Source organism: Apium graveolens, chromosome 1, assembly GCF_009905375.1.
Source record: "Apium graveolens cultivar Ventura chromosome 1, ASM990537v1, whole genome shotgun sequence".
Lineage (NCBI taxonomy): Eukaryota > Viridiplantae > Streptophyta > Magnoliopsida > Apiales > Apiaceae > Apium > Apium graveolens.
Window position 1 is genome coordinate 50,856,487 of NC_133647.1, and position 22,665 is coordinate 50,879,151.

Genomic DNA, 22,665 nt, shown 5'->3' on the forward strand with positions numbered 1-22,665 from the left:
CAGTCAAGCATCATTAGGCCAGCCATCAAGGCTAATACTTTTGAGATCAAGTCAAGCACGATTCAAATGATACAGAACTCAGTTCAGTTTGGGGGTAATCCTACGGAAGACCCAAACATGCACATCAGGGATTTCATCGAGATCTGTGACACTTTCAAGTTCAATGATGTGTCTGAAGATGCCATTAAGCTGCGACTATTCCCATTCTCTTTGAGGGATAAGGTGAAGTGTTGGTTACATTCTCTACCACCGGGGTCAATCACCAAATGGGAGGATCTTGCTCAAAATTTTCTCGCTAAATTCTTTCCTATGGAGAAGACTGCTGCAATCAGGAATGCTCTTACTCAGTTTGCTCAACAAACTGGTGAATCTCTGTGTGAGGCTTGAGATCGTTATAAGGAGATGCTAAGAAAGTGCCTACACCACGGCATGCCTGATTGGATGATCATAAACTATTTCTACAATGGTCTAGGAGCACATTCTAGACCTATGCTCGATGCAGCATCTGGTGGAGTCTTATGGGCTAAAAACTACAATGAAACTTATGAGTTGATTGAGCTAATGGCACCTAATGAATATCAGAATCCTACGCAAAGAATGTTGCAAGGAAAGGTAGCAGAAATTCTGGAAGTGGATCAAGCTACTGCTATAGCTGCTCAACTACAAGCTTTGACGATGAAAGTGGACTATTTGGTAAATTATGGAGTTAATCAGATTACTAGCGTTTGTGAACTTTGTGCGGGAGCGCATGAAACTGAGCAGTGTGCTATTTCTAGCGAATCAGCTCAATTTGTGAGCAACTTTCAGAGATCACAACAACAAGCTCCAACCACTTATCATCCGAACAACCGCAATCATCCTAACTTCAGCTGGAGCAATAATCAGAATGCGGTACAACAATCTTATCAGCCATATACAGCAAGGCAATATAACTATAACGACTCGTGTATTTTTGAATTATTTAAATTATGTAATTATGGAAATCATTAAATAAATAAAATATGTGTATTGGTTTTGACCGCTAGGTGTTATTTGATTATTGATGTGTGATTTATAATATACCAGGTTGTTCGTGTGATTAATTATGGAGTCGTATTGGATTGTTTTCATTTTCAAAAGTGGATTTGGTGCAACTTTATTTACGTAAATACTTAGAATGTCTCTAAAATTGTTTTCATGATTTTATAATTACAATAATTATTTTTAGGATTTTATAAAATTGAGAAATCAATATTTTATTAATTATTTATCTTTAAATGATTTTCTGAGTGCTTTTATTTGTAAAATCCATATTTAATTCTAAAATTCTTTAAAAATTATGACACTCATATTTATGTAAGTTTGGAATATTTCGAGAATTTCAAAATTATTTTGGAAATTTTCGGGATTAATTTCACCCGCGCGTCGATTCGTTTCATTGCGAAAAAAGGGTATAAATTGTATTTCAAAAATTATCTTAAAATTTCAAAATTTATATTTTTATAAACTTCGGGATATTTCTAACATTTTAAGACTGTTTTCGTGGTCTTCTGAATTTCTTTTACGTAAAGCTCAGTTCGTTAATTATAAAATGCAGGTATGAGTCGCGTTCCAAAATTTATCTAAAAATTGCGAAACTCATGTTTTATTAATTTGGGGATATTTATATAATTTTTAAACTATTTTGACAATTTTCCGAGTTTATTTTTATACAACATGGTTCGCTAAAATCAGAATGCGGTGTTAAATTACGATAAATAAAATCAGACAAACAGATAAGTCCTATCATTCTTATCCCTGGTTTCACTCGAGAAAACTCTCGAAACCACTCCTCTTTCTTTTATCAATTTCTCGGCTTCATTGGAATCGTGTCATGGGGGGGATTAAATTCTCCTGTGCTCTCATCTTTTTCCTTTTATTTCTTTGATTCTGTGTCTTGCTGGTTCCCCTGTTTCGAGCTGCTCGTGGTTCGTTGTAGTCCCTGTTTGTGGTAATTGCCGGATATTGTCCTTGGTGGTTTCGATATACGTGTATACATATATGTATATATATGTGCGCGCCTGTTGTGTAGTTTCAAGTCTGTATGTCTGTTGCTCCTTGTCGATTCTCCTGTGCCGCCTTGTTCTTTTCCTCCGGCCGCCTGTTTCCGGTGGGGTGTCAATGGTTCGGTGGTGAGGGTTATGTGTGTATTGGTATAAGTGTGTTGTGTATATAGGTGTGTGCTGTGTGTGTGCGTGCTTTTCCGGGATGATTTTCGGCTGGGGTTCGCTTGTTTAATTTGTTGCTGCGGTGCCGCGTGTGTTACACGCGCGTGATGTCCTGTTGCTCCTGTGGGCTGCGTTTTTGGGCCTGTTAATTTGGGCCTTGTTGTTGTTGGGCCTCTATTGAGGCTAATTTGTGCAGTTGGGTTGAATAGTATAAATTCTCGTTTAATTCTTTTATTGCATGAATCATTTGAATAAATATTCGTGATGTTAATATTTCGTGTGGGAATTGTTAGTAATTAATCGGTGGAATCTGTGAATGGAAACCCAAATCGGGTACCTCCGGATTTTACTGCCGTCCGCGATGACTTTTGACGAGCGGACGGTGGACGATGATGAATTTATTCTGAGTCCTAATTTTTATACAATAAATAAATGTAGAATGCGAATAATAATTAATAATAGTATTGAATTGGTGACTGGGAAATTATGAATGTTGGTTGTTATGATTATGGATTGTTGTGATGAATCGACGTCGATGATATGTCGACGGGTAGTCCGATAAACAAAGGGAACGCTGTTCGATTTCCGGGAAATCGAACTCCGTAAATACAGGAACGTATCCGATGAATATTGGAACGTCGAGAAACTATATATATATGTGTGTGTTTTATACCAAACTTGGTTGTACGATGTGATGAAATATTTTTCCAAATCGATAACCCTGATTCTGTAAAATAAAAAGTAGATGTATTTTCCAAAAATGAACATCGAACCGATTTTCGAGATTGTGAACCCTACTTGTTGCGTGTGTTATTATAATATACATAATTACGAGTCAGGTTTGAATATCGTTGGGTAAAATTGGTATCGAGGATATGTCAAGCATACCTAGACATCTAACGTAGGGTATTTCGACCCTATAGGTTATAGTCGGGAACCGGAAAGTGGATGATGGACTAAAGATAACCTAGCGGTCAGCCGACGAGCTCAATAGAGTTTCAAGAGAAAAACCTGAGTGTCGAAGTCGAATCCAATGGGATCTAGTGGTTGGACGTTAAAGCCTGAGTGACAGAGTCGACTCAGAGTTGATCATTAATAGTTATAAAGCCCTGTAAGGCAAGTATTTCTGAACTTTTCTTCAAGATATATTACCAATGTTGTCGAACTGTTTCATAACATGTCGCTATTATTCAAAATAACTCCTGTTTTATATTGCAAGTGTTTTAAACTACTTAACCTTGAACCCTAATTTTCTTGATCTTGAGCCATAAGCCTTATTCTCTGTAAACCGTCCTTTGTTGATCCTCAGACACCAAACTATACAAATATGATACTACTCCCCAAATGTTTAACTACCAAACACCAAACACTGGAAGAAAATTATTTGAAAACACAGAAACTTTTATACCCCAACCATTCCTTATAACATCAAAGAACTATACCTTGAAAAATCATTACTGGTCTAATACCTGATCCTTTACAAACTGGAAACCATTTCTTATACATACCCTGATATACCCTTGTGATACTCAAGAATTGTATTACATTTTTATACCAATGCTTTATCGCTGTTGATTATGATCTTGTTTATTGAATTACATTGTTTGTTACACTAAAGTGTTTTAGAATTGGATAGTTTTCTTTATATGGACCAGATTCGTGGTCAGACCAGATTCGTGGTCGAATTAGGCCAATGTGTGCCTTGGATCCAGTTCGTAGAGCAGAGCTGTGTGCTTCGCTCGGGGTTAGTGCGTGACTGATCAACAGCCTAACCTTGGTTTTTTTTAAAAATAAAATTAAAATGAATATCCAATTCTAATGATTAGTTAAAAAGAAACTTGATTCCTCTGAATCATATCATTTGATCATTGCTTAACCTCATTTATCCCTATTAAGACTTGCTGAGCTAGTTAGCTCACCCTTGCGATTCTTTTATATATTTTACAGTTGAAAAGAATATGGATGATAGTGAAGTTCCTCAGTCCAAAGTGCGGGCTAAGGTTCCAGTTGAGTTGGATCGAGCTAGCAGAAGCTTCATGCAGTAGAGAGATAGTTAGATTGTAAGAATGATTTTATTATTAGTTGTAAGTTAAATTAGTTGGGATTTGGTACGTTGTAATAAAGGTTAAGATTGTGGCTTGTTTTCATACTTTAACCTGTTGCGATCCGTGGTTATGTGAAGCAGGATCATTGCAAATAATATTTCCTATACAGGTTTATATAATGTGTATGTGTTGTGGACCCCAAACTTCTGACCTGGGTTTGGAGGGCGCCACAGGTTGGTATCGGAGCTATAGGTTATAAGTCACTGAAACAAGCCTAGATTGTCGGGATTGGTTAGAGGGTTTGGATTATGAATAGGAAATAGAAAGATAAGACATTGTGAGGTTGAGTGCGATTGTATAATAGGCCTCCGGCACGGTTCATATTGCGATTTGGGATTCTTAACTTGCGATGTGATTCCCAGACAACGACAATGGCAGATCCTGATTTTCCTGTATCATCTGATCGTTTGGAGCTTTCTGTTCGAGGATCGTCATCTTCTCTTAGATTTAATTTGCACCTTGTTCCTCCATCAGTATTAATGGCACTACCTTCTGTTATGACAGTTGCACCTCCTCAAGGTATTCCATGTTATTCTACCACCTCTTGTTATGAGACTACCTATTTAAGAACCTCTATCTGATTATTCTTATTTTACTAGACTTTCGGCTGTGAGTGTATCTCTTCTGTTTACCCTACATCCTGTTCTATACCCTCAGTTTAAAACTTGTCCTATGAAGCAATTGTACCTATGAGGATGGATGCGGGAGTCGCAGTAAATGGTGAGTATTGAGATACAAATAAAGGTGAGAAGAAGTTTAGAAAGAAGATTCAAGTGTTTCGGAGGATAGTTGTTACCTGGTTACAAGAAGTTATTAGTGATTAGGCCACCCGTGACTAGCTTGTGGAATGGAGTAGATAAGTATTGAAAAGAGAGTTAGAGGAGATTATGGTTCTGGAGCTTTCTTGAAGATAATTAATGGTGTTATGACGATATGATATATTTATAGTAACAAGGTGATATGGCATTAGCCGACTTGTTGACTATTGGATAATTTGTTCCACTTAACGATTGCAAAGTTGATAACGGGAGTATTACCAGTATGGAAGCCTTGATGTGAAGCTACAAATAAGATAATATGCAACGACAATTGAAGTTTCGTCGATTAAGAAAGGTAAATGGACACGATGAAGGAGAAAGGTATATTGAAGTAAATGGACCTTTATGTGATCGTTCCTTTAATTTGGTACCTTGTTATATGTCGGAAGGACAACAACCAACTCATATAGTAAGGACAACCAGATTTATGATTTTCAAAATTTTAACAAGTTTTCGAAAAAGATTTTTCCTTAAAAAAAATAAATTCTAAAAGCCTTTTTGAATAAAAAAAAAGTTTTAAACCTTGGTTGTCAAGTTACTACTTGAGTTTCTTTTTTGTTAAAAGACCTGGATTACCTGGAAGGATGTTTGTTTCAGACTTAGTACTGTTAATTCAGAGGATAAAGTAACCCGTGATTATGAAGGAATTGATTATTCCTAACAATAAGATGCACATATTGTTTGATAAAATTTACAACGGAATCAGCGTACGAAGTAACTATACATTCAATTACTAGGACTATCAGAATTCGAAGAATTCATTGATTTATGGAGCATGACCAAAGAAGATTGGGGAAGATTTCCAGATCTTTCCAAAAGAAGAATATTATTAACAAAATGATCGTTATGTTGGATGATTCATGGATTATTCTAAATTAAAAAGAGGAAACTCGAAGTTATCCGGTGGGAACGCCATTATGATCGAATTGTTAAAGTATTATACGTGTAGGTGCGATGTTAAAAACGCAAAACTTAACAAGTAAGAATCTATCATAATGCTTAATGTGCGAAGGTATTTTAGCGTACCCTCTAAAGTTATTATATGACACAATTGGGATATGATCGAACAAGCTCGAAAGGTGAACACAAGTGGAATGTGGATGGTGACCAATGGTATCATTCTTGTCCTCAATATTACAACATATATTCCTATTCAATTCCTAAAAATGTATGAACTTCTTTTCTTAATAAACTCCTTATGATGATATCAAAAAGGAGGATATTGCATTCCTTTCAAATTTAATTGTTTCCCTCAAGTTTTGCTTTCTGATTGGGACAAACAATATTATGGTGAGACACTTTGTCAGAATGACGAAGAGTCGGGTGGGATGCCACCTAATCATGTGATGTATTCCATATGGTATGAAAGACTGGCCATCTTAAGTACCAATGTGGTTGTCTCATTCATATTCAAATCCTTGTTTCTTCTTTCTTTTAAACTCTAATTTTTGTTGAATCGTGAATCCTTTTAGTTGTTTCGTTATACTATCATTCTTTGCAAGAGTTTTTCAATCATAAATCAGCGTATTATGGACCAAGTGGGCAAAGTTCCATCTACCTCTCACGCATGTAAAGCAAACAAGGGCATATGGCGCGAATTGTAGATCACTAACCAAGTCAGGGATGCACTAAGAATCAAGGGAATCTACTTCAATAAGGAATGCGTCTTCGAGAACGAAAATATGCGATTTTCCTGTGAAATATGTTATTCAGAATACGGACGTGATAACATGGATAATTATGGTGAATACCTTACACGTTAAAGTATGGGAAGATGTGGGAGCAACTTGATCAAATATCTCTCAAGGTTGTGTTGATAAGATGAGTTATCCTGTTGAATTGATAAGATTATGACTAAAGGATTAGCAAATCAAGAATGTGTAATTGTTAACTAAGTGAGTATTAATGGTGGAACTTAGATTTCTGGAAATAAGTGTGTGAAGAATTGATATCATTTAAGGTAAGAGAATTTGAAATTATTCTAAGGAATGGATTAACTATTCAAGCCTGATACCCAGATAGACGGTTGTGATGAAAAGATAGTTCTGAAGATGCCAAATGAGAATGTGACGAGGTTTAAAAGATGAAGGAAGGTAAAGAATTTGTTAGCAATAATTTAAGCTAAGAAGTTACGGTGACCAAGAGGTCAACACTACGGTGATTATGAATAGAAGTCAAGAATAAATAAAATTTGAAGGTTTTATAGTAATTAATGAGTTTCAAGATATGTTTCCAGATGAGTTATCAACATTTCCTCCAGATAGAGAAATGAAGCTCACGATTGACTTAGCACCTGAGACGAAGCCAGTAACCAAGGCCTTATACAAAATGGCGCCAGTTAAAATGAGGAAGTTAGCAAAGCAGAGGCAAGAGATGCTAGAAGAAGAAGCAATTAGACCCAGTGTATCCTATGAGGTGCACCGGTACTAATTGTTAATAAGAAAATGGAAGTATGAGAGTATGCGACAACTAAAGAAAGCTCAACAAGGTTACTATCAAGAAATCTTTAAGAAATATCTGGATGAGCTGTATTTGTGTTACTTAAAGTCAACGGAGGACCATGCGAAGCATTTAATGACAACTGAGGAGTCGGAGAAGAAAGAAGTTGTATGTAAAGTTTGCAAGGTGAAAGTTTTGATGATAGAAAGCATAAGTAATCAGTGAGGAGGAGACCAAAGGAGATCCAGTAGAAATTAAAGTTACTATGAATAAAGAAAGTCCAAAAGCACCAATAAAAGTAAAATTTTTACCATGGACCGGTTATACTGAAAATTTGTGCAAGATTTCTTGAAAATTGCAATACCTTTGACGAAGCTAATCTGGAAAAGCAAGAAGTTTATATGAAATAGAGAAGGGTGAAGAAAGTTTTGCGGAATTAAATGAAAGAATGGTTACAACACCTGCTTTATCACTTTGAAGGTATCAAGGAGATTTGGTAGTTTATAGTGATGCTTATCATAAGGGAGTAGGATGTGTGTTGATGCAGTATAATAAAGTTATTGTATATGCACCCAGACAACCGAAACCTTACGAGCAGAAGTATCCTACTCATAATTGGGACTAACAGTAATAATATTTGTTTTGAAAGATTGGGAAACATTATATGTATGAAGGAAGATGTAAGATCTATACGGACCATAAGAGTTTGAAGTATGTATTCGCAAGGAAAAGCAAATGTAGTGGCAAACGATAAGCAAAAAGGAGAAAATAAACCTAAAGACTGCACCGAAAAGAATTACCTATGGAATTTCAGAAGTTGGAATTGGAAGTTAGATTTCATAATCCAAAAAGAGCAAGGATAGATAGTATGACCTTTTAGTCATAGTTGTTAAGGGAACGATAAGGAGATGTCAAGAGAAGATAATGGATCACGATGTTAGCAGTTAGTAAGAGGAAACTTATACGCCCAGGAGAATGATCACGATATCCCCAGGCTTTCTTCCAGCACTTGGATGCTACAAGTAAAGGATTAGGAAATGAGATTCCACAGGGAATTCACAATATAAAGTATTTAATTTATTGAAGAAATGCCAAGATATACGGAAATTTAAAAAAAATAGTGATAACCGGGTATAAGAAGGAAATTTCAAGATGGATTAGGAAGTGTTGGACATGTCAAAGGATTAAGACGAAGTATTGAAGGCTTAGTGGATAAGGCAAACCCAGGGAGTGGTTTTATAAAAAGTGAATCGTGAAGTGTATCAGTGATGTTAAGGGAGAAAAGAAATGAAGTTATGTGAGTATGTACTGATTATTGAGAGTTTAACGAAACAATGAATAAGAATAAGTGACCCCTGTAAAGAATTGATTACTTGCGAGACCTAATTCAAGAAGTATGTTATATCTCGGGAATTAACTTAAGAACCGACTTGAGAACATATCAGAGATTACGATTAAAGTGAGTTAAGAGCATTGCAAGCTCTGGTGATATTACGTGAAATAACAAGTGTATCAGGTGACTATAAGGAATTAAGGAACATGGTGTATAAAGAGTACTCAGATAAGCAAACTGTATTTATTGATAACATCCTCAGTAACTCAAAGAATAAAAAAGTCTACATGGAATTGCCCAAGCATTTTTCTCCAAAGATCAAAAGGAAAGCAACTATACGTCAAGTTTTCAAGAATGAAATTTTGACTAAGATTAGTAAAATATTTTGAATTAATCCATTAACAACTACCAAAGCAAAGCCGTATGGTAACAAATGCCTTATGCCGACAGAAAGGATTGGATGTAATTAAGACCGCCGATGAGTTAAAAAATAAATTGGAAAGAGTAGAATCTGAAGTTCAAATACTAAAAGGTAATAATACGTGAATATATGAGATTACTTTTCAGCCCTAATTGATGAAAAAGAGTAAGAGATGTTTAAATGTTTGGAAACCAAGTTGAGAACGAGCACCGCCTATCATCCTTAAACGAAGAGTCAAAGTACGGAAGTGATTCAGGAAATGTAAGACCTGTTGAGAGGTTGAGTTTTAAGGAAACATTGGAAGGATCATTTATCATCGATGTCAGCTTTGGAATACCATTTTACCAAGCTTCATGTGAACGTAAGTGTAGGTCCCCATTTTTATTAAAAATAAAGTGGGAAGGAGAAAGTTGTCAAATTGTAAGTTAATTCAGCACACCAAGAGCGTGGTAATATTGATTGAAGCAGCTCGAACTCGACAAAGAAAGAAGGCGAAATTGTATCGAGAGAGTATGAATATAGAAATAGGACCAGTAGTGTTAGTAAAAGTTTCACCTTGAAGGAGACTGGATAAGTTTGAGTAGAAGGGACACGTTAAATCCTAAAATTAATGAACCATTCAAGGTATTGATAAATATAGATAAAGTTGTTCATGAATTGATGTGACCGTCACAACAGTGTGTACATACAATGTGTTTTCTTATCGATGTTAAAGCAATAAGCATTCGATCTGAATTAAGTGATTGATTAGGAGCCAACGGGTTCTTGTCCGAGTTTGTTCTGCATATAGTGATCAATCCAAATTCTTGATCGTTCAAGGCGAGTTCTTGGAAATGAGTATATATCTATAGTGAATACGTTGAAAATCCTCGAGTAGAAGGGTCTACTTGGAAACTAGAGTCAGATATGCTTGACAAATATCCTCACTTATTTTGTTAGACCAGATTTTGAGGACAGAATCTTTTTAAGAGGGAATGATATAACGACTCGTGTATTTTTAAATTATTTAAATTACGTAATTATGGAAATCATTAAATAAATAAAATATGTGTATTGGTTTTGACCGCTAGGTGTTGTTTGATTATTGATGTGTGATTTATAATATACCGGGTTGTTCGTGTGATTAATTATGGAGTCGTATTGGATTGTTTTCATTTTTAAAAGTGGATTTGCTGCAAATTTATTTGCGTAAATACTTGGAATGTCTCTAAAATTGTTTTTATGATTTTATAATTACAATAATTATTTTTAGGATTTTATAAAATTGAGAAATCAATATTTTATTAATTATTTATCTTTAAATGATTTTCTGAGTGCTTTTATTTGTAAAATCCATATTTAATTCTAAAATTCTTCAAAAATTATGAAACTCATATTTATTTAAGTTTGGAATATTTCGAGAATTTTAAAATTATTTTAGAAATTTTCGGGATTAATTTCACCCGCGCGTCGATTCGTTTCATTGCGAAAAGCGGGTATAAATTGTATTTCAAAAATTATCTTAAAATTTCAAAATTTATATTTTTATAAACTTCGGGATATTTCTAACATTTTAAGACTGTTTTCGTGATTTTCTGAATTTCTTTTACGTACAGCTCAGTTCGTTAATTATAAAATGCAGGTATGAGTCGCGTTCCAAATTTTATCTAAAAATTGCGAAACTCATGTTTTATTAATTTGGGGATATTTATATAATTTTTAAACTATTTAGACAATTTTTTGAGTTTATTTTTGTACAACACGGTTCGCTAAAATCAGAATGCGGTGTTAAATTACGATAAATAAAAATCAGACAAAAAGATAAGTCCTATCATTCTTATCCCTGGTTTCACTCGAGAAAACTCTCGAAACCTCTCCTCTTTCTTTTATCAATTTCCCGGTTTCATTGGAATCGGGTCATGAGGGGGATTAAATTCTCTTGTGCTCTCATCTTTTTCCTTTTATTTCTTTGATTCTGTGTCTTGCTGGTTCCCCTATTTCGAGCTGCTCGTGGTTTGTTGCAGTCCCTGTTTGCGGTAATTGCCGGATATTGTCCTTGGTGGTTCCGATATACGTGTATACATATATGTATGTATATGTGCGCGCCTGTTGTGTAGTTGCAAGTCTGTGTGTCTGTTGTTCCTTGTCGATTCTCCTGTGCCGCCTTGTTCTTTTCCTCCGGCCGCCATGATGCCGCCTGTTTCCGGTGGGGTGTCAATGGTTCGGTGGTGAGGGTTATGTGTGTATTGGTATAAGTGTGTTGTGTATATAGGTGTGTGCTGTGTGTTTGCGTGCTTTTCCGGGATAATTTCCGGCTGGGGTTCGCTTGTTTAATTTGTTGCTGCGGTATAACGACTCCTGTATTTTTGAATTATTTAAATATGTAATTGTGAAATATTAATTAAATAAAATATATGTCCTGGTTTTGGCAGCAGTATGTTGATATATACTATTTGTCTGTGGTTTATTGGTGTAAAGGATTGGAATGTGTAGTTAAAGATTGAGTTATATTGTTCTATTTTATTTTTAAAGGTAATTTTATGAAAGTTTTAAATCCATAATATTTGGATTATCTCTAAAATTAGTTCTATGATTTTATAATTTCAATAATTATTTTTGGGATTGTACAAAATTTAGAAATCAATATTTTATTAATTATTTAACCCTGTATGATTTTCTGATTACATTTCATTGTAAAATCTGTATTTAATTTCAGAATTCTTCAAAAATTATGAAACTCATATTTATTTAAGTTTGGAATATTCCGAGAATTTTAAAATTATTTTGAAAATTTTCGGGATTAAATTCACCTGCACGTTATTTCGTTTAATTGTTAAAAAGTGGGTATAAAGTGCATTTTAGAAATTATTTTAAAATTTTAAAATTTATGTTTTTATTAACTTCGGAATATTCATAACATTTTAAGACTATTTTTGTGATTTTCTGAATTCGTTTTAAGTGCAACTCGTTTCGTTATTTGTGAATTGCGGGACAAAACCGGGCTTTCCAGTAGAAAACCGGACACGTGTCTTATTCCCACAATTTGTCAGCTACGTGGCGAACTCAGAATTGGTATCAAAAGATAATTACCAGGACACAAATATATACAAACAAAAAAAAATCAGTTCATTTTACTCCCATCTTTCCCCAATCCTCTTGTCTCTCAATCTCTCGCTCACTGCTCTCTCTCCTTCACGACAAATCTCCCTATTTCTTCCCTCTTTCTTTTGGTTGGTTCTGCCCCCTTCTCTTTTCTGTTCCCCCGCTTCTTCTTCTTCCCTTTCTTATGCCGGATGTCGCCCTTTTTATTTCGGTAAGTCGCCGGATTTATCTTCCCGGTGAACCCCTCCGCCGTTCCTGTTGTTTTCCTGTGTTTTTGATTGTTCCCCCTATCATATGCTTATAAGTGGACATGTGTGTGTATGATTGTGTGTGTGAATATATAATTTTGTGTGTGTATAAAACTGTGTGTGTGGGCGTGATTTGGAGCGCGGTGGCGCGTGAGTATTATGGTGACAGTGTGGTATGGTTGTGCGGCTGTATTACATTTCTTTGTTTGGACTTTATCAGTTGGGCTCTGATTTGGGCCTGTTTTGTTGGGCCTCGTTTGGGCTTCTGTTGGGCTGAATTGGTGCAAATTGATTTGGGTTATGATTTTAATCATTGATATATTTATTTACTGCAGGAAATCCGTTGAATAATAATTCGTGATGTTAAATTCAATTTGTGCGGAAAATGATCTTAAAAATCGGTGAAATTTCGTGTGGAAACCCGGAATTATTCGGGCACCGACGAATTTTACCGCCGTCCACGATGAATTTCGACGAGTGGACGGTGGACAGTGATGATCCAATTCTGAGTCCTAATACGAATAAAAAAATATAAGATGCGAATATTAGTAATAATTGAATAATATCGATGATTGGGATTGTGATTGGGTTGTCATTGAAGTTGTTGTGTTTGAAATTTGACGTCGATTGGTGTATCGACGGGTAGTCCGATAAACAGAGGAGACGCTGCCCGATTTCTGGGAAATTTACCTACAAAAAAAATAAGGGAGCGTATCCAACGATTATCGGGACGTCGAATGGTTATATAGATATATATATATGTGTTCTATATGAAACTTGATTGCACGATGTGATGAAATAATTTGCTAAAATCCATAACCCTGATTTTGTGAAATTACAAGTATACGTATTTTCGGAAAACGAACACCAAACCGATTTCTCGAGAATGTGAACCCTGACTGTGGGGTGTGATTATATTATAATAATCCATATAATTACGAGTCGGGTTTGAATATCGTTGGGTAAAAATTAGTATCGATAATATGTCAAGCATACCTAGACGTCTAACATAGGGTATTTCGACCCTGTAGGTTATAATCGGGAACCTGAAAGTGGACGATGGACTAGAGATGACTTAGTAGTCAGTCGACGAGCTCAATAGAGTTTCAACAGAAAACCTGAGCATCAGAGTCGAATCTAATGTGGTCTAGTGGTTGGACGTTAAAGCCTGAGCGGTAGAGTCGGCTCAGAGTTGATCAGTAACAGTTGTAAAGCCCTGTGAGGCAAGTACTTCTAAACCTTTTTCAAGATATAATGTAAATGTTTCTAAATTCTCTCATGAAATATTGTTAAGTATTCAAAATAGCTATGTTTTATACTGTAAGTACTTTGAATCATACAACCTTGAACCCGAATCACCTCATTTGATTCTTGAGCCATAAGCTTTAAATTTTTCGTAAACCATCCTTTGTTGATTTTCAGATACCAAATCACACAAGTATGGCACTACTCCCTAAATGTATAACTATCAAACACCAGACACTGGAAGAAAATTGTTTGAAAACACAGAAACTTTTATACTCCAACCATTCTTTATAACATCAAAGAATTATACCTTGAAAAATCAGCATTCGTCTAGCACCTGATCAATTTACAAACTGAAAATCGTTTCCTACACATACCCTGATATACCCTTGATATCCATGAGTTTCCTTATATTTATATTCAAGTATTTAACTATCGTTGATTATGATCCTATTTTATCGAATTATACTGTTTATCATATTGAACTGCTTTAGGATTGGATAGTTTTTATATATGTGGACCAGATTCGTGGTCAGACCATACCAATGGTTAAGTCAGGCCAATAAGTGCCTTGGATCCAGTAATTAGAGTAGTGCTGTGTGCTTGCTCGGGGTTAGTGCGTGACTGATCAGCAGCCTAACCTTGGTTTTTAAAGCTTAAAATGAATATCCAATTCTAATGATTAGTAAAAAAGAAACTTGATTCACCTGAATCATCTCACTTGATCATTGTTTAACCTCAGTTATCGTTATTATGACTTGCTGAGCTAGTTAGCTCACTCTTGCGAATCTTTTTATGTATTCTACAGTTAAAAAGGGATACGGTTGATAACGATGTTTCCCAGTTCAATGTGCGAGCTAGGATTCCAGATTGAGTTGGATCGAGCTAGCAGAAGCTTATGGAAGTAGTGAGATAGTAAGATTGTAAGAAAAAAATTATTACCAGTTGTAAGCTAAATTAGTTGGGATTTGGTTCGTTGTAATAAAAATTAAGGTTGTGGCTTGTTTTCATACTTAAACCTGTTGCGATCCATGGTTATATAGAGCAGGGTCATTTCAATTAATATTTCATATACAGGTTGAGATATTGTGTTTGTGTTGTGGACCCCAAACTTCTGACCCGGGTTTGAAGGGCGCCACATGCGGTGCCGCGTGTGTTACACACGCGTGCTGTCCTGTTGGTCCTGTGGGCTGCGTTTTTGGGCCTGTTACTTTGGGCCTTGTTGTTGTTGGGCCTCTATTGAGGCTAATTTGTGCAGTTGGGCTGAATAGTATAAATTCTCATTTAATTCCTTTTATTACAGGAATCATTTGAATATATATTCGTGATGTTAATATTTCATGTGGGAATTGTTAGTAATTAATCGGTGGAATCTGTGAATGGAAACCCAACTCGGGTAACTCCGGATTTTACCGCCGTCCGTGGTGAATTTCGACGAGCGGACGGTGGACGGTGATGATTTTATTCTGAGTCCTAATTTTTTTAAAATAAATAAATGTAGAATGCGAATAATAATTAATAATAGTATTGAACTGGTGACTGGGAAATTATGAATATTGGTTGTTGTGATTATGGATTGTTGTGATGAATTGACGTCGATGATGTGTCGACGGGTAGTCCGATAAACAAAGGGAACGCTGTCCGATTTCCGGGAAATCGAACTCCGTAAATACGGGAACGTATCCGATGAATATCAGGACGTGGAGAAACTATATATATATGTGTGTTTTATACGAAACTTGGTTGTACGATGTGATGAAATATTTTTCCAAATCGATAACCCTGATTCCGTAAAATAAAAAGTATATGTACTTTCCAAAAACGAACACCGAACCGATTTTCGAGATTGTGAACCCTACTTGTTGTGTGTGTTATTATAATATACATATTTACGAGTCAAGTTTGAATATCGTTGGGTAAAATTGGTATCGAGGATATGTCAAGCATACCTAGACATCTAACGTAGGGTATTTCGACCCTGTAGGTTATAGTCGGGAACCCGAAAGTGGATGATGGACTAAAGATAACCTAGTGGTCAGTCGACGAGCTCAGTAGAGTTTCAACAGAAAAACCTGAGTGTCGAAGTCGAATCCAATGGGATCTAATGGTTGGACGTTAAAGCCTGAGCGACAGAGTCGGCTCAGAGTTGATCAGTAATAGTTATAAAGCCCTGTAAGGCAAGTATTTCTGAACTTTTCTTCAAGATATATTACCAATGTTGTCGAACTGTTTCATAACATGTCGTTATTATTCAAAATAACTCCTGTTTTATATTGCAAGTGTTTTAAACTACTTAACCTTGAACCCTGATTTTCTTGATATTGAGCCATAAACCTTATTCTCTGTAAACCGTCCTTTGTTGATCCTCAGACACCAAACCATACAAATATGATACTACTCCCCAAATGTTTAACTACCAAACACCAAACACTGGAAGAAAATTATTTGAAAACACAGAAACTTTTATACCCCAACCATTCCTTATAACATCAAAGAACTATACCTTGAAAAATCATTACTAGTCTAATACCTGATCCTTTACAAACTGGATACCGTTTCTTATACATACCCTAATATACCCTTGTGATACTCAAGAATTGCATTACGTTTTTATACCAATGCTTTATCGCTGTTGATTATGATCTTGCTTATTGAATTACATTGTTTGTTACACTAAAGTGTTTTAGAATTGGATAGTTTTCTTTATATGGACCAGATTCGTGGTCAGACCAGATTCGTGGTCAGACCAGATTCATTGTCAAATTAGGCCAATGTATGCCTTGGATCCAGTTCGTAGAGCAGAGCTGTATGCTTCGCTCGGGGTTAGTGCGTGACTGATCAGCATCATAACCTTGTTTTTTTTTAAAAAAAATAAATTAAAATGAATATCCAATTCTAATGATTAGTTAAAAAGAAACTTGATTCCTCTGAATTATTTCATTTGATTATTGCTTAACCTCAGTTATCCCTATTAAGACTTGCTGAGCTAGTTAGCTCACCCCTGCGATTCTTTTATATATTTTACAGTTGAAAAGAATATGGATGATAGTGAAGTTCCTCAGTCCAAAGTGCGGGCTAAGGTTCCAGTTGAGTTGGATCGAGCTAGCAGAAGCTTCATGCAGTAGAGAAATAGTCAGATTGTAAGAATGATTTTATTATCAGTTGTAAGTTAAATTAGTTGGGATTTGGTACGTTGTAATAAAGGTTAAGATTGTGGCTTGTTTTCATACTTTAACTTGTTGCGATCCGTGGTTATGTGAAGCAGGGTCATTGCAAATAATATTTCCTATACAGGTTTATATAATGTGTATGTGTTGTGGACCCCAAACTTCTGACCCAGGTTTGGAGGGTGCCACAATAACCCTCCTGGTTTTCAGCAACCGCATTATGCCCCAAAGCTACAACTTTAACTTCAGCAGTTACCTCAAGCTAATGAAAAATATGAACTAGAGGAGTTGAGACTCATGTGCAAGAGCCAAGCTGTCTGTATCAATACCTTGGAGAATCAAATTCGGCAAATTACGAATGCATTACTAAACCGCCAACCTGGCACGCTTCCAAGAGATACTGAAGTGCCAGACAAGAAGGAATCTTAAGAGCATGTTAAAACAATCACATTGAGGTCTGGTTAAGTTGCGAATCCTGAAGTAGCTAAAACTCTAATTTCCAAAGTGGAGGCTGATGAAGAAGAAGTGCAGAAGGAAGCCGAAGTGGAACCAAGGAAGACTACTGTTGAGCACACTCCTCCTGAGGGTAATACAGGGGAGAAACAGATCTATCCTACACCTCCTTTTCCTAAGAGGCTGTAGAAGAAGAAATTGGAGAAGCAGTTTGTGAAGTTTCTGGAGGTGTTCAAGAAACTTCACATCAACATACCTTTCGCTGAAGCTCTTGAGTAAATACCTAGTTACGCGAAATTCATGAAAGGTATTCTCTCTAGGAAAGTAAAGCTTGATGACTTAGAGACCGTTGCTCTCACGGAGGAATGCAGTGTTGTGCTGCAACATAAATTGCCTCTGAAGCTTAAAGATCATGGAAGCTTCACTATTCCTTGCACCATTGGAAATGTGTCATTTGATAAATGTCTATGCGACTTGGGAGCTAGCATCAATCTGATGCCATTGCCAATCTTCAAAAAGTTGGACTTTCCTGATCCAAAACCTACATACATGACTTTGCAGTTGGCCCATCATTCTATTACTTATCCGCGAGGTATTGTGGAGGATGTCTTGGTCAAGGTGGATAAACTCATTTTCCGTGCCGATTTTGTAATTCTTAATTTTGAAGAGGATAAGAAGATTCCCATAATCTTGGGAAGATCTTTTTTGGCTACTGGCCGAACCTTGATAGATGTGCAGAAAGGTGAGCTTACCATACGAGTGATGGATCAGGATGTGACTTTTAATGTGTTCAATGCCATGAAATTCTCTACAAAAAATGAGGAGTGTTTTAAGGTGGAAATGGTCGATACTGTGGTTAATTCTGAACTCGATCGTTTGCTAAGGACTGATGCCTTAGAGAAGGCCTTATTGGGGAATTCTGATAGTGAAGATGATGAGGGTGACGAGCACTTGCAATATTTGAATGCTTCTCCTTGGAAGCGAAAGATGGACATGCCTTTTGAATCTCTTGGATTAGAGGAGTTGAAAAGTTCTCTGAAACGCCTCAAGCCGTCTATTGAGGAAGCTTCTACTCTTGAGCTTAAGCCTTTACCTGAACACTTGAGGTATGCATTTTTAGGTGAGGCATCTACTTTGCCTATTATTATTGCATCTGACCTTTCAGGTACTGATGAGGAAAAGCTGTTGAGGATTTTTAGAGAGTTCAAATCGGCAATTGGCTGGACTATAGCAGATATCAAGGGAATCAGCCCTTCTTATTGTATACATAAAATTCTGCTAGAGAAAGGAAGCAAGCCTACTGTTGAGCAATAGAGAAGGCTAAATCCGATCATGATAGAGGTTGTGAAGGAAGAAATTCTCAAATGGCTAGATGCAGGAATTATCTATCCTATTTCTGACAGTTTATGGGTGAGCCCAGTTCAGTATGTGCCAAAGAAAGGTGGTATCACTATGGTGGCTAATGAGAAGAATGAGCTTATTCTGACACGAACAGTCACGGGGTGGAGAGTTTGCATGGATTATAGGAAGCTGAACAAGGCTACAAGGAAGGATCACTTCCCTCTTCCTTTCATTGATCAGATGCTTGATAGATTGGATGGGCATGATTACAATTATCTTCTGGATGGCTACTCAGGTTATAATCAGATTTGTATTGCTCCAGAAGATCAAGAAAAGACTACATTCACATGTCTGTTTGGCACTTTTGCATTCCACAGAGTTTCTTTTGGGCTATGTGGAGCCACAACCACTTTTCAGAGATGTATGATGGCTATCTTCTCTGACATGATTGGGAATAACGTAGTAGTGTTCATGGACTATTTCTCGGTCTTTGGAACTTCCTACGATGAATGCTTTCATAATCTGGGTTTAGTATTGAAAAGGTGTGTTGAGACCAACTTGGTTCTTAATTGGGAGAAATGTCATTTTATGGTGCGCCAAGGCATCATTCTTGGGCACAAGGTTTTTAAAAAGGGTCTTGAGGTGGACAAAGCCAAGGTGGAGGTGATCGAAAATCTTCCTCCACCTATATATGTTAAGGGAATTCACAGTTTTCTTAGTCATGCGGGTTTCTATAGGCGTTTCATCAAAGACTTCTCAAAGATTTCAAAGCTGTTGTGCAATTTGCTAGAGAAAGACGTTCCTTTCAATTTTGATGACGAGTGCCTTGCCGCTTTTGAGACATTAAAGAAGAGTTTGAATACGGCACCCATCATAACGATACCTGATTGGTCGGAACCATTTGAAATGATGTGCGATATAAGCGACTATGCAGTTGGAGCAGTTCTTGGGCAATGCAAGAACAACATATTTCATGTAGTCTACTATGCTAGTAAGACTCTTAATGGTGCTCAACTGAATTACACCACTACTGAGAAAGAACTTTTGGCTATCGTCTATGGTTTTAAGAAATTTCGATTATATCTCCTTGGGACGAAGGTGACAGTTTTCACTGATCATGCAGCAATTCGATATCTTGTCTCGAAGGACTTGAAGCCAAGGTTGATTCGATGGGTTCTTTTACTTGAGGAGTTTGAGTTAGAGATCAAGGACAGAAAAGGGACTGAGAACCAATTCACCGATCATCTCTCGTGTTTAGAGGATCCAATTGCTACTGCACAAGATAAATCTTTGATTAATGAGTCTTTTCCCGATGAGTAATTATTTGGAGTACAAGCAGAAGAACCGTGGTTTGTAGATATTGTGAACTACCTTGTGAGTAATGTCATGCCTCCAAAATTGACTCCCGCTCAAAGGAAGAAGTTTCTATATGAAGTGAACTGGTATATGTGGGATGAGCCATTTCTTTTTCGCCAAGGAGCTGACCAAATCATCAGGAGGTGTATTCCTTACAGCGAAATTGGGGGGGGGGGGATCTTGCGAGATTGCCACTCAACGGCTTATGGAGGACATTATGGTGGAGAAAAGATAGCATCCCGTATTCTTCAAGCAGGTTTCTTTTGGCCAACTTTGTTCAAGGATGCTCATTAGTTTGTTTTAAAATGTGATCGATATCAACGAGTGGGGAATATGTCTAAAAGGGATGAGATGCCTCTTAATGTGCTTCTCGAGGTCGAAGTCTTCGATGTTTGGGGAATTGACTTCATGGGACCATTTGTCTCGTCTTGTAACAATCAGTATATCTTGTTGGCAGTTGATTATGTGTCAAAATAAGTTGAAGTTAAGGCATTTCCAATGAACGATGCTAAGGTAGTGCTTAATTTTCTTCACAAGCAGATATTCACAAGATTTGGAACTCCAAGAGTCATAATCATTGATGAAGGGTCACATTTCTGTAACCGCAAGTTCACGGCTATGATGTAAAGGTACAATGTGAATTATCGCATTGCTACGGCTTACCATCCTCAGACTAATGGTCAAGCTGAGGTATCTAACAGAGAAATCAAGTGCATTCTAAAGAAGGTTGTGTGTCCATCAAGAACATAATGGTCTTTGGAGCTTGATGAAGCTGTTTGGGCCTATAGAACAACGTACAAAACTACGCTAGGAATGTTACCGTATCAGTTGGTTTATGGTAAGGGGTGTCATTTGCCGGTGGAGCTAGATCATAAAGCATATTAGGCTTTGAAGAAATTGAATTTGTATTTGGATGCAGCTGGAAAGAAAATGATGCTTCAATTGAATGAGCTCGACGAGTTTCGACTTCAAGCTTATGAGAACAACAAAATATATAAGGAAAAAGTTAAGAGGTGGCACGATCGGGGTCTAGTGCTCAAATCATTTATGTTGGGGCAACGAGTTCTTTTGTTCAAATCTCGTCTCCATTTTTTCCTGGAAAATTGAAGTCAAGATGGTCAGGGCCGTTTATTGTCAAAACTGTGTTTCCACATGGAGCGGTGGAGATTTTTGAAAATGATCAGAAGTTGAAGCATTACTATGGTGACACGGCAAACCGTGAGGTGGTTAGTGCTGTTTTATTATCCGTTTGATCTCAAGTTCTATGTCAAGCTAACGACATAAAATAAGCTCTTTTTGGGAGGCAACCCAAGTTTGTTGTACATTAGTAAGTAAAGGAAGCAAGAAGAAAAGAGAAAATCACAAAAAAACCAGAAAAAGAAAAAAATTCAGAGTTCACTTCAGAAGCTTGGCGCGCCCGCGCTGTCCTAGCGTGCGGCCGCGCTAATTTCACAGAAACACGGCGCGCCCGTGCTGTTACAGCGCGCGGCCGCGCCGGTTTGGCAGAAGTAGCGCACGCTTACGCCATCCCAGCGCGCGACCGCGCCGTGTCCCGACTCTGGAGAAAAATAAAAGGCAGTTTTGGGGGGGAAACGGGAATTTTGTCCCAAAATCAATTCCCAACTGAATTTTACTCCCCCACATCCCATAATTCCCTCTCCAAGTCAAACCCATTACTCTCATTATTCCCATAATCAAATCCCACTTCTATTCCATATATAATTCTCTTTCACCACCTATATATACATACATACACCTCATACACAAACTTTTTCACCAATTCATAACTTCTCAACACAAATTCTCTCTCAAACACAACTCTTATTCTCTCTAATCAATTTCCATGGCACCCAAGAGACAAAGAACACAAGGTGTAAGGCCGATGTTCTCTACTCCCGAGGCAGAAGCGGAGTATACTAGGCTTCTTTCGAAGCCAATCATCAAGGAGTGAGGCTTTTTTCCATCAGGGAAGGATGGTCAGCTGTTGGAGATGATTCTGAGATGGGCTGGGTTCCTATTTACGAGGCACCCGCTACTGTGCCAATGAGTGTGGTTCGAGTTCTATGTGAACGCTAAGGCCGAGAAGAATGACTTCACGGTGGTTCAAGGGAGGTCGGTGGAGTATAGTGCTGAGGCTATCAGGACTGCGATTGAGCAACCCACGAGGAAGCCCGGGTAGGACACCTGGAATGATAAGACTCCAGAGGACTTTGATCCGGATCTTATTGTTGCTACTCTTTGCCAGCCCGACACTCACTGGAAGATCAAGAGGTGTACAACCGAGTATTCTGCATTTCCGGCTTCCAGCATGAACAGGTTTGCCCACGTATGGAACGCTTTTATATGTGCTAACATCATGCCATCTTCGCATGTGCATGAGATTACTGTGGAGCGTGCATGGTTGTTATGGGGCATTCTTCAGGGTGACTATATAGATTTGGGGATGGTGATCTATCAGAGGATTTTGAAGTT

The 22,665-nt window shown here is 37.1% G+C and overlaps 1 non-coding gene across 1 annotated transcript; it reads right to left on the minus strand.

The window, feature by feature from the left end:
- Positions 1-324: 324 nt before the first annotated feature.
- LOC141682137 (small nucleolar RNA R71) lies at positions 325-431 on the minus strand. The gene has a single exon (XR_012559544.1). It is a non-coding gene; the product is annotated as a small nucleolar RNA R71 (small nucleolar RNA).
- Positions 432-22,665: the final 22,234 nt, after the last annotated feature.